General features: G+C 41.8%; 1 protein-coding gene across 4 annotated transcripts in view; it reads right to left on the bottom strand.

Moving 5' to 3' along the window:
• Positions 1-14,172, bottom strand: part of strn3 (striatin, calmodulin binding protein 3) — a 270,890-nt gene that overhangs the window by 58,735 nt on the left and 197,983 nt on the right. The window lies entirely within an intron of this gene.

The raw sequence follows: 14,172 nt of genomic DNA, 5'->3' as shown, positions 1-14,172 counted from the left end.
TCCGTATCTTCTGCAACAGCTTACCCTGGGGAACCTTATCAAACACTTTACTGAAATCTATATACACCATATCAACTGCTTTACCCTCATCCACCTCTTTGGTCACCTTCTCAAAGATCTCAATAAGGTTTGTGAGGCACAACCTACTCTTCACAAAACCATGTTGACTATCCCTAATCAAATTATTTCTTTCCAGATGATTATAAATCCTATCTCTTATAATCCTTTCCAAACCTTTGCCCACAACAGAAGTAAGGCTCACTGGTCTAATAATTACCAGGGTTGCCTCTACTCCACTTCTTGAACCAAGGGGAAACATTTGCTATCCTCCAGTCTTCTGGCACTATTCCTGGAGACAATGACGACAAAGATCAAAGCCAAAGGCTCTGCAATCTCCTCCCTAGCCTCCCAGAGAATCCTAGGATAAATCTCACCTGGCACAGGGGACTTACCTATTTTCATACTTCTCAGAATTGCTAATACTTCCTCCTTATGAGCCACAATCTCATCTAGTCTAATAGCCTGTATCTCAGTATTCTCCTTGGCAACATTGTCTTTCTCCTGTGTGAATATTGATGAAAAATATTCATTTAGCGCCTCTCCTATCTCTTCGGACTCCACGCACAACTTCCCACTACTGTCCTTGACTGGCTCTAATCTTACTGTAGTCATTCCTTTATTCCTGACATACCTATAGAAAGCTTCAGGGTTTTCCTTGATTCCCTCGCTTGACCACTTCCTCCCTGTCTGACATGTACATACTGATCAAGGACACACAGTAGCTGTTCCTTGAACAAGCTCCACATTTCAACTGTGCCCACCCCCTGCAGTTTCCTTCCACAAACTATGCATCTTAAATCTCATCAATTGCATCATAATTTCCTTTCCCCCAGCTATAACTCTTGCCCTGCATATACACCTATCTCTTTCCATTGCTAATGTAAACGTAACTGAATTGTGGTCACTATCACCAAAGTGTTCACCTACCTCCAATCTAACACCTGGCCTGGTTCATTACCAGGTACCAAATCCAATGTGGCCTCGCCTCTTGTTGGCCTATCTACATACTGTGTCAGGAAACCCTCCTGTACACATTGGGCAAAAATTGATCCACCTAAAATACTCGAACTATATCTTCTCCAGTCAATAGTTGTAAAGTTAAAGTCCCCAAGTTATCTAAATGGTAAAAAATTTGCAGCATGCTGCTGTGCAGAAGGACCTGGGTGTCCTTGTGCAAGAATCATAAGGAGTTGGTTTGCAGGTGCAGCAGGTAATTCAGAGGGCAAATAGAATTTTGTCTTTCATTGCTAGAGGGATGGAGTTTAAAAACAGCAAGGTTATGTTGCAGCTGTATAAGTTGCTGGTGAGGTCACACCTGGAATACTGTGTACTATTTTGGTCTCCTTACTTGAGAAAGGATACACTGGCATTCTGAGGCCAGAACTCTCCACTCACCTGACGAAGGGACTAACCCCAAAAGCTAGTGAGTGTACTATCAAATAAATTGGTTGGACTTAAACCTAGTGTTGTCAGACTTTTTACTATGTTTACCCCAGTCCAACGCCTGCATATCCACATCATTCGAGGGGGTACAGGGGAGATTCATTAGGTTGATTCCGGAGTTGAGAGGGTTGGCTTATGAGGAGAGACTCTGGAGCTATACTCATTGGAATTCAGAAAAGGGGAGATCTCATAGAAACATAAAAGTGTATGAAGGGAACAGATAAGATTGAAGAAGGGAAGTTATTTCTACTGGCAGGTGAAACTAGAACTAGGGAGCATGGCCTCAAAATAAGGGGAAGCAGATTTAGGACTCAGTTGAGGAGGAACGTCTTCACACAAAGGGTTGTGAATCTGTGGAATTCCCTGCCCAGTGAAGCAGTTGAGGCTACGTCATTGAATGCTTTTAAGGCAAGGATAGATAAATTTTTGAACAATAAAGGAATTAAGGGTTATGGTGAGCAGTGGGTCGGGTAAGTGGAGCTGAGTCCACGAAAAGATCAGCCATGATCTTATTGAATAGCGGAGCAGGCTTGAGGGGCCAGATGGCTTACTCCTAGTTCTTATGTTCTTATTAAGAACAGTAATGTCATCAGCAGTGGTTGGGAACAAGGTGGCTACCAATGCTAGCTTTATGAAGACAGTCATATAACTTTGAGTTTATAGCGCAAGCGGTGTGTAGACATAAAGGATATTTCAGGGTCGGGAGAGAGTCACATGGGTTCAATTTGGTGGGAATCATCCTCCCGTTTATGTCCAGCTTCTCATGTTACGAGACAACAGGAGGAGGATATTGTCCATAAGTAAATAACAAATTAAATCCCATTAGGTCATGATCTGTATTGTTATTGGCTGGAGTTAATGACAGGATGATTATTGACTGATTTGTATTAATGATTACTGTATCATCTCTACCGGAAAGATGGGCCATACGATTTGGTAAATGTACAATTATCTTCATGGGGGCATTGTTCTTCAGAGTGATATTGGGCTGCCCGCATTCTATACCTATAGTGCCTACATCATTTTCCCATTTGATCATTTGGTTAAATAAAGTCATGTCTTAAAAATCGGTACACTGCATTCTGAGTCTCTTATTAGCTCAAGTAGCAATACATTAGCCTTGAATGGAAAACCCCCATTTACAGAGGTCATTTGGCTCACCATGTCCGTATCAGTTCTCAGTAGAATCTTCTAAACTAGTTTCACTCCCCTGCCGTTTCCCCATAGCCCGATAAATTATTTTCTCTTCATGGGCGACACAGTAGCACAGTGGTTAGCACTGCTGCTTCACTGGTCTAGGGACCTGGGTTTGATTCCTGGCATGGGTCACTGTCTGTATGGAATTTGCACATTCTCCTCGTGTCTGTGTGGGTTTCCTCTGGGTGCTCCAGTTTCCTCCCACAGTCCAGTAATAACTCCTCTGTTCTTCTTCAAAATAGTGCCTTTTACATCTCATCCAAAAGACAGACATAACTGGACACAATACTCCAAGGTGAATCATTGATTTATAAAGGTTCACCCCATCTTCCTTGCTTTTGTACACTTATTCTCCATTTTTGTTTTATCTGTCCAGGATCCCATATGCCCTATTTTCTTAACCTGTACTGGTACCTTCAATGATTTGTGCACAAATTGTCCCTCTGTTCCTGCAAACACTGCTGTCAATTTGTGTACAAGATTCCATAAGTAAATAACAAATGAAATCCCATTAGGTCACAATGGGAACAGAATGGAGATAACAACCAATTAAATTGCTTTAATTGAATTACCTGAAATATAAATGTTGGCCAATCTGGAAAAATTCCTGTACTCGAGAGGTTTTTTTAAAATCTCTATTTGAACCATTACTCAGATTGTTCCAAAACACTTTCACTAACTCAGAGTCCATGACTCAAATGACAAGAAAAATGACTTTCAATTAAGTCTGCTACACTAAGTCGTAGTTGTTCAAGAGGGCACTTCTCACTCAATGCTGTACAGGTAAATTCCATGCTGGAAGATTGTACCCTTTATGTGAAAGGGGATCATAGCAAGACACAACAATGGGTTATTAATATTGTAGACCTTCAAGAACCAGTTCTATTATATAGCTCTGGGCTTTCAATGCTTTAATTAACGTTTAATTTAATGTGGGCCAAAGTTTTTTTTCCAGTCGTAGTTTATAGCTTTATTTCTAGGAAACAGTGCCATCTAAATTCATGTTTTATTTGGAGCTTTGAAAATTAGCAAGGCTGCATTTATTGTTAATCCCGAGTTCAGAGAATCATAGAATTACAGACTTGTTACAGCTCAGGAAGCCGTTCAACCCATCTTGTCTGCACTGGACTGTCTCACCAAATGAGCAATTCACCTACTGTCATTCCCACAAGACCATAAGACACAGGAACAGAAATTGGCCATTTGGCCCACTGAGTCTGCTCCTCCATTCAATGAGATCATGCCTGATCTGGTAAGCCTCAACTCTGCATTCCAGCTTCATCTGCATAACACACGATTTCCTTACTGATTACAAATCAGTTGATCTCAGTCTTGAACATATTCAGAGACCCAGTCTCCAAAGCCCTCTGCAGTAAATTCCACAGATTCCATTATCTTCAGAGAAAAAATGAGCAACCCCTTACTCTGAGATTATGCCCTCTGGTCTTACACTCTCCCAGAGGGGGAAACAACCTCTCAGCATTTACCCTGTCAAGCCCCTAGAGAATCCTATATGTCTCATTAAGGTTGCATCATTTTCTTCTAAACTCCAATGAGTACAGGCCCAACCTACTCAGCCTCTCCTCTATTCCCAGGATCAACCTAGTGAATCCTTTCTGGACTGCCTCCAATTCCAGTATATCTTTTCTTAGATCAGGGACCCAAAACTGTTCACAATGTTCCAGGTATGGTCTACCTAGTTTCTTGTATAGTTTTAGCAAGACTTCCCTATTTTTATATCCCATTTTCTTTGAAGTAAAGGCCAACATTCCATTTGCCTTTCCTTTTGCCTCCTGAACTTGTATTTTAGCTTCTTGTGATTATTGATTTGATTTGTCACGTGTTGGGAGACAGTGAAAAATATTGCTTTTTTGCATGTTATACAGACAAAACATACCATCCACAAAGTACACAGGGGAGAGGATAAAGAGAGAATACAGAAGCTAGTTTATAGTCACAGCTAGGGTGCAGAGAAAAATTAGCTTAATATGTGGTAGGTCCATTTAAAAGTTTGATGGCAGCAGGGAAGAAGCTATTCTTGAGTCGGCTGGTACGCGATCTCATATTTTTCAATCTTTTTCCTGATGGAAAAAGATGAAAGCATACGTCCGGGGTGCATGGGGTCCTTGATTATGCTGGCTGTTTTCCGAAGCAGCAGGAAGCGTAGACGAAGTCAATGGATAGAGGGGGGTTTGAGTGATGCACTGGGTTACGTTTCTTGCAGTCTTGGTCACAGCAGGAGCTATGCCAAGCTGTGATACATCTGGACAGGATGCTTTCTATGGTGCATCTGTAAAAATTGTTGAGTCGTAGTGGACTTTCCTAGCCACATCATTGGTGTGGAGAGATCAGGACAGATTGTTTGTTATCTGGACACCTAGAAATTTTGAAGCTCTTGACCATTTGCATTTCAACACTTTTGATCTAGATAGGGGCATTTCTCCACTACGTGGCTACACAAGTGGTGTTTTCCACTAACACGATGTTGCCATCAGTTCAAAATGAAACTGAGCCAACCAGACAATTAAGTAACAGTGTATGAATTTCAATGCCGGTGTGATGCAGTAAATGTAGGCCACATCTCCCAGTGATTAACAGATTGTCTCAAGCAGCATGTTCCTTTGGGTTATTGGTAATTGACAAGAGTAGGCTACTAGCCTGCACTTGCAAAACCAAAAACAAAATGTCACATCTGATTCTGTACGTCTTCAGTAAATGCTGTCCAATCTGAGTGCACGAATATCTACACCAACAACACTTTAACATGCTCAGTCAAGCTTGTAACATAGCTTATATCTGCTTATTAGAAGCAGCATAGATGCATAACAGTGATTCGCTCTCTGCAAACAAAAGGAATATGTTCAAGCCTTGCGCCTTTTTTAAAATCACCCAAGAGTTTGCTCCCCATTGCTTCTCCAATAGGAACCTTTCTGTCAATGAGAGCTGACTTGCCACTTAATCAACACCCTTTCCTCCTGTATAGCATAAGTTGTGATCATTTAAATTTAGCATCCTTGCATTTGTCTGATGAATGCAAGACAAAAAGCTTTGGCAATGTCTTTGTTTTCTGCAACATACTCCTAAAATACAGATGTAAAGTGCTCATCATGTATTCTAGCCTTGTCCTTCAAAGATCATCCGTTGTTCCATTACAGTTTTCTCTGTCAGTCTTTGATTCCATTCTACCCTGGCTAGATGTCTTCTCAGCCTATTAAAATTAGCCCTATTCAGAGAAACATTGAAAATAGGAACAGGCCAATTGGCCCTTCAAGCCTGTTCTGCCATTCAACATGAATGTGGCTGATCCTCTATCTCAACACCAGACATCAGCACTCTCTTCATTTCCCTTTGACATCTTCATATTCTAGATATCTATCTATTTCCTTCTTAAATATATTCATCCCATCTCAAATACATTCAGCAAATTGGCCTCTACAGCCTTCTGTGGTACACATTCCACAGATTCACCGCTTTCTGAACGAAGAAATTTCTCCTCTCGGTCCTAAATGGCCTACCCTGTATCTTAAGATGTGACCCCTTGATCTGGATCCCCTGCCAGAGAAAACAACATTTAGTCTGCCCAGCCCTGTCAGAATTTTATATATTTCAACAAAATCTTTGCTCATCTTTCTAAATTCCAGTGAATGCAGGTCCAGTCTACCCAATCTCTCCTCATATGACAATCCTACCATGTCAAGAATCACTCTGGTGAATCTTTGCTGCTCTCGCTCTGTGGCAAGCGCATCCTTTGAGCCCCATTCTGGTCATAATGTCATAACATTAAAGGCTATTGGCCAAAGAACAAAGAACAAAACAGCCCGGGAAACAGGCCCTTTGGCCCAACGACCCGCGCCGCCATTTTAACATTATGAGTCCCCCCTCCACCCATGACCCTTGTCTATGCTTATGGCATTCCACATTGAGGGAAGACTAATTTAGGGACAATTTGTTACACCATTCAGCCTAATAGCACATCTTTGGGATGAGAGGGGAAACCGGAGCACCTGGAGAAAACCCACGCAAGCACAGGGAGAATGCGCAAACTCCCACAGACACTGGCCCAAATCCATGTGTCTGCACAGCAAACAGTGATAGTCACTGAGCTGTTATGTTGCCCAGCATCTGGTCCAGTTTAAGCGTACACTAACGACGTGAAGTACTAGGCTATTCTTGAAACAACCAAGAGCAGCCCTCGTACGACCCATCGTGTGTATGCCCCTTGTTGGACAACAAGGCGGACCGAAGCACTGGTGGATTAAAAGAGAAAAACATCAGCATCATCCACAACCTTATACATTCCCAGGGACGTCCCAAGGCTCCTGAACCTTATTTAAAACAGTTTCCTATATCCCTCCATCTCCATCCCGCTCATGTGCCTGTCTAAGTAACTCTTAAACAACTCCAGCGTACCTGCCTCCACCACCTTGCTTGGCAGAGCATTCCATACCCCCACTACCCTCTGTGTGCATCCTCACTGCCAAGTGCTGGAAAGTGGGATTAATATAGATTTAGTGTAGTTTTGTTGGTGCAGACTTGATGGGCCAAAGGGCTTCACTCTAAGGAGACCAAAACTGTACACAATACTCCCACTACGGTCTTATTAAAGCCTTAAACAGTTGTAGGAATATTCCCTGTTCCTGTACTCAAGTCCTTTTGCAATGAAAGCCAACATACTATTTGCCTTCCTAACTGCCTGATATACCTGCACACTTACTTTCAGTGACAGGTGTATGAGGACACCCAGATATCTTCACATGCCAACATTTTCCAATCTATCACCACTTGTGCCATTCTGTTTCTCCTTCCAAAGTGGATAACATCACATTTATCCACATTATACTGCATGCACCATAACTGCCCATTTGTCAGGAAAACAGAGGTAGTTTAAAGGGATTTACATTTGTATTGTTAAATATTAGAAATAAGGTATAGTTTTAAGAGGATTTAAGTTAGTGTTTGTGTGTAAGGAATAGTAAACCTATACCTGGATTCATGTTAGACAAATGTGTTTGCATCTGGGGTTTTTTGGTTTCAGACAGGTTTGTGTTTCTATTGTGCTGAGAGGGGGCGTGAAAAGTAAACAAACTATACAAAAGCATGAAGTCATTGCTTAGCAACTGGGGGCTCTTTGAGGGTACAAAGGCTTTTTGAGTTTAATTTTAGTTGGATATTAGCAGTTGAAGATAGAAAGCCAGAGAGTGAACATCTCTCAGCTCTGCCAGAAGAAAAGCCGGACAGGACAAAGGGGGCTGCAAAAAGGTGGACTTTCCAAAGAAGCAAACAAAGTCCAGGCAACTTAGGAACTAGAACAAGAAGAATGTATCAGCAAGTCTGAAGGGAACAGTGAGCAAAAAGCTGAACAAGGCACTGTTCAGGAGAATTTAAGGGAAAAGTAGATAAAGTGTTCTGTGTGAAGAAACAGCAGCACTAACCAGATTTAAAGTGAGAAAACAGGCTTCAGAGATAAATCAAAAGTTTGGTGCTGTTGCATTGTGGCACTCTCTGAACATTGTCAAAAGATTTCAGGCTATATTGGGAAAAGGTATTTATTGGTAAGAAAAACTAGGTACAGGAGTTGCAGCTCTAGGTTGCCCAGGATACAGGCTCTAGTCTTTATGATATTAACTACATGGCTGCTAGATGTATTCTGTCCGAGAGGACTCCACCTTCTGGGGTGATCATGTTTTCTCAGATTCCACTGGTTTCTTAAGTCATGTCACTCTCCTCTATGGTGCTGTCTTAAAGAGACATCACATAGCCAGCAGGTGTCATCATAATATAGCCTGGAAATCAATAATTAAAACACTTGAGAAGAGTTTGCTTAACAGCCAAGACAAAAGATCCTGCAAGGGAGGATGTAAAACCTGAAAGCAAAATCTTGATAAAAGCAGCTGAAGGAAAGCGTGTTTAAAAGAAGATTTGAAAGTGTGTCTGTTTGAAAGTGGAATTTGAAATAATTTGTGTGGAAGCTGGAGTTCAGTGAGGCAAACTCACAGTTTAAGAATCACCGGGGGGGGGGGGGTGTGTGTGTGTGTGTGTGTGTGTGTGTGTGTGTGTGTGTGTGTGTGTGTGGTGGTTTGAGGAGAAATCCACAGAAATTCACTCATGTTCAGTGTGGAGTGTGTCTGACCACAGCCAGTCTGTGTGTTTAAAGGGCCTGTGTGTTATTGAGGCTATTATAATCGTAAGATATACTTCATAACCCACATTAACCTTAAAATCTGTGTATATTGTTGCAGACAAGTAGGAGTAAAGGAGTATTTACCATTATCAATTTTTCACGTTTAACATTTTTTTCCCCCTGTTAAAAACTAATTAAAAACTCTATTCCTTCATGTTTTCTAAAAAATAGATGTTACAGTGTTTTGAACCAGGGTTCCATTCTGGGATTGCCTTGTCCAATTATGACAGCAACTGGGATCATAACATACTCAACTTGTCAAAATCACCTTGAAGTGTCTTAACTATTAGAATGTAACTGATGATAACATTGGATCTTTTGTAGTGTGACCAAATGCAAGATGATGTTTGGGTCAGCTGACACAATAAACTGTGTAACCAATGACAAAATGTGACGATCAGCTGATCAGGTGATTCAGTATAAATAAGAACCTGTTAGGAATTGTTAATTTGCCTGGAACAGTCCAGGGTGAGCCCTCAAGTGTTGGAGTAATAAAGTTTCTTTATTAAACCTTTTTCTTTGACTTATAAAGTTGGAGCAAGTTTTGTTATATTTTATTGCCTACACCTGAAGAGTTTCTTCTGGTGAAGCAAACATTGGTAGCAGAGGAAAACCCATTTAACTTAATGTTTGTTTTTGAAGATGCGCTACCACCATGGCAGAAGGTAGAAGTAAACCAATTGTCCCCCTGCCTTTTCAGATGCCGAACCATATCGACAATGGAAGGCAGGATGGAAATGTGAATCCTTCTCACTGCAGTACAGAAAAAAAAGTAAGGTATGGCATTAGTTTTGTCACTTCCGATCAGGAGCAAGATAAGAAACAAAGTATTTTCCAATTCAACAGCAGATGCTGTAAATAAAGAAGGGCATAAATAAATACATGAAATTAAGGCTTCTGCTACAATACTTAAGTTTTACCAAATAGATAAGTTCTTGGAGAACTATGAAGGATGGGTGATATTTGACAGGATTAGGAAGCAAGATACCCAGGGCATTTAACAGTATATGATGGATTTTGATAGGTGCCATAACAGGCTAATGAAATTTTATATAGAAATTCCAGATACAGTATTGGCCTTTAAGTTGTTGGATTGTGCATGTCTTTTGCAAATGGATATTTTCTTACTAATGACTGGAATAAAATCAAAGGGAACAGAGGCCCTCTTTGATCAAACGATAGCATCACTAAAAAAGTTTTTTGGGAAATAGTCGTTCCCTGTCACCTTGTTCAATACAAACTGGAATGCCATAGTGCCCAGAACGGAGGAGTCAGTGGTAACTCAGCCACGTGCCAGACCGAATGGTACATAAAAGGCCCTTAAACGGAGACAGTTATGCTGATAACAGACCTAGTGTTGAAGCTGGATATAACCGATTTGATATTGGGGAGAGAAAATGCACATGGGAAACTGATAAAAGATGCTTAAATTGAAAAAATGCTAAGGGGATTTGAATTGCTGTTTCCAATGTGATTTCCTCATACCACGACATAGTAAACTGCCCGAAAAGAAGTCGTGTCTTTGAAATTGTTGTTCATCCATTGACATCGATGAGGACCTCAACACCATTAGTCATTTTGGGGCTGGTTGCGGTGTGTCCGAAGATGACTGATCAGGCCAATTCAGGCACGGAATGTCCTGGCACATATTGGACAGACTTGTGTAGGCACTGTAGTTGTTGCACTGGTGGCTCTGGACTTGTGCAGCTCGCACTTTAGTAATGCACCTTGCTTCGTAAGCTTGATAGTCCTTGTAGATGAGGCAGCGCCAGGTAGGGCGGTTTTGTGCCAGCGTTTCCGAGGTGGTTGTGTCTATGACAAGTGACTTCAGGGAGGCCTTGAGTGTGTCTTTGTAACGTTTCTTCTGCCCTCCATGCAAATGTCTTCCAGCAGAGAGTTCCCCAAAAAGGAGCTGCTTATGAATGCGCTTGTCTGGCATATGGATGACATGACCTGCCCACCGGGTCTGCGCTCTCATCAGCAGTGTGCGGACTGATGGCAGACTTGCTCTAGAGAGGACTTCAGTGTCTGGTACTTCGTCTTGCTATCTGATGCGTAATATTCTGCGAAGTCAAGTCATGTGGAAATGATTGAGCTGTCTTACATGCCTTTGATACACAGTCCACGTTTCACCGGCATACAGGAGGGTAGTGAGTACCATGGTGCTGTAGACCTTCAGTTTTGTTGCTAGGCTGATTACTTGACATTCCCACACAGTGCAGTGCAGTCTACCGAAAGCAGAACTTGCCTTTGCTATTCTGCAGTTAAGCTCTGTATCAAAAGTCACTGCTCGAGAGAGGGTCCTGTCAAGATAAGTGAACTGGTCCACTGTCTGTAGTTTCTGCTCTTTGATTGTGATTATGGGTTCTGTGTGCGGTGTATGAGGAGCAGGCCGGTGCATGACTTTGGTCTTTTTTAATGTTGATGGTGAGTCCAAAGTTGTCACAAGCCATGGAAAATTTGTCCATACTGACTTGCACCTCTGTCTCTGAGCCAGCATACAGGGCACAGTCAAAGAGGAAGTCTCTCAGGACAGTCTCCTTCACTTTGGTAATAGCTTGAATGTCCTCAGGTTGAAGAGCTTCCCATCCACTCTGTACTTGAGGCTGATTCCAGCAACACCGTCCTGGAAGGCATCATTCAGCATGACAGTAAACATCGTGCTGAACAGCGTGGGTGCGAGCATACACCCCTCAGAGGATTCTCCACCATCCAGTACTCTGGCCATCATGGAATCATCTGAATGAATGCACATGGGAAACTGATAAAAGATGTTTAAATCGAAAAAATGCTAAAGGGATTATGAATTGCTGTTTCCAATGCGATTTCCCCACACCACAACGTAGTAAACTGCCCGAAAGAAGAACGTGTGTCTTTGAAACTACATTTGACACAGAATACATGCAAATCGAGAATGATGAGGGTAAGGACCAGGAAGGCACTGTTTTGGTGGCAGAATGGTTGAGTCCAATAATGAGCATCCTGATGATCGACTCAACTGTATTGTTTTAGATAGTGGATGAATGTCCACTGTCTGTGACTAAAATTGGCGAAATTGTTATTTAGGGTCTCTTGATCATAAAGGCCGAAAGAAAGTGAAAGAAAATGACACTTCTACCTGCTTTACATTTGGAGATGACAACACTAACATCTTCCAAAAGGGTGATACTTCCCCGACGGAATGCAGGAATCAGTTTATTCATAAGTACAGATGAAGTTTTCAGTGATTTACCTTTGTTATTAAGCAGGTCTGTGATGAAGCTCAGATGACAATTGATTTGAAACAGGATACAGCCTATTTGAGAAAACTGTAGATCTACACTTTACAAGATCTGCCCATTGTCTTCCCTTGAGCAAACCAAAATTATCAGACTTAAGGATTCATGACACATTGGTGTCATTTACTGATAACAGCGTGATGGACAAAAAGATCTTTCTCAAACTCCATAAGCAGTTTGGTCATTCAGCACCACAGAGACAAAGCAGTGCAATATGCAGGTGAGCTGAATAAAGGATATAATGATCTCAGAGCAAATATCAGCCCAGTGTGAAATTTGCATAAAATATAGAACTTCCGCATCCAGTTGTGAGTCTACAACTAGCATGAGACTTCGATGATGTAGTGGCGATGGAGCTAAAGGTATGGGATAAGGCGTCTACTTATTGCACTTCATGGACATGGCCATCTGGTTTAGCATATGTATGGTGATTTACAGCAAAGATAAAAAAACCATTATAGATAAAATCATGACCTACTGGATTGGAACAGGGTTGGGGGTATCATCTAAATTTTTTACAGACAATGGGGGTGAATTCACAAATGATGAGTTTCAAGATACATGCCAAAATTTAAATATTGCAATAATGCACACTGCAGCTGACAGCCCATTCAGCAATGGCCTCTGTGAAAGGGATCACGCAGTTATAGGTGACATGTTGCATAAAATTTTGGCTGATCAACCGGGCTGTAAGTTGCAGGTGTCATTAGCATGGACCCAGTGCACATGAAAACCTCTTTACAGATGATGGGCGGAGGGGGGGGGTGTGTGTGTGTGTGTGCTGCTATAGTCCATACCAGTTGGTATACGGGAGGAATCCAAAGTTGCCATCAGTATTAACAGATGCTCTTCTGGCATTAGAAGGAACAAGCATTAGCTCTATGTTTTCTGCACACTTCAACACTATGCATGCAGGGAGAAAGGCTTTCATTAACGTTGAGGTTTCAGAATGGATAAAATGAGCCCTGAGGCATCGCATAAGACCGTTGGGGAGGTGTACTTCAAGAAAGGGGACATGGTCTACCACAAAAGAGAGCCTAAAAGAGTGGAAAGGTCCCAGGAAAGTGTAGGGACAAACGGCAAGTTATACTACAACATGGTAACCAGACAGTGCGAGTCCATTCTTTTTTTTTGTTTTTATTCCAATTCAATCAAATAAGTCCAATTCAGAGTCTCAACTAGTTGAGACATTCCCGATCCAAGCTGATTGGAGTAGGCATAGCTCCTCCTCCAAGGCTTGATTTCATTTGCATCTTAGCCAAAAGGCCACTTTTAAAAATAGCTTCAAATGAAGCTTCATTTAATGACTTCAACCAAGCACAGCATGTTGATACTACACTTGATCTCAGCCAAAAGGCCGAGCCCATTTTTCAAGAAGTGGAAATTGGGCATGAATTTGGAGCATCTGAGCCAGAAGCAGAAGTACATACCCTGAGCTGTTATGAGGATCAGTCAACTACAGATGAGAGAATCTGATGATTAACAAAGTACTAGTAAAGTAGGGGATGAATCTGTTACTTCAAAGGTTCAGTTATCTAAAGTAGGCACAGTAGTATTATACATACCCAAAAAGTCATGAGTGGAGAGATCCCACTATAATCAGGAAAGCAGGAAAAGTCTCAGAAAAGAATAAACACTGGCTCAGTATCCAACAGCGAGAGAAGAAGCCAAATGAAGTGGAGAGATAGAAGCAAAAAAAGCGAGATCCGGACGGTCAACCTGCTTTTGCAATTGAGAAGCTGGTAGTGCAGGGCTACTGCGCATGTGCCGATCTCAGCACTGACATGTGCAATGGTCCACTCAGCGCACTGATTTCAGCCTCTCCAGGGGGATATGCCCACCCCCTGAAATTTAATGATATTCACACTTGTGGTCGCTGCATTGCACAGTGTGGGCGATTCTAGTCTGAATTCCCACTGAATAAAAAAAGCGTTTTCATGCAAATTTGACATAGAACTTTTTTGGGAGAATTCCACCCATTACCCAAATTATAAAAAAGCTAAGCATGCTAAT

The sequence above is a fragment of the Carcharhinus amblyrhynchos genome, chromosome 14 (assembly GCF_965287045.1).
Source record: "Carcharhinus amblyrhynchos chromosome 14, sCarAmb.v2.hapA, whole genome shotgun sequence".
Taxonomy (NCBI): Eukaryota; Metazoa; Chordata; class Chondrichthyes; order Carcharhiniformes; family Carcharhinidae; genus Carcharhinus; species Carcharhinus amblyrhynchos.
This window is presented reverse-complemented; position numbering and strand designations above follow the sequence as displayed.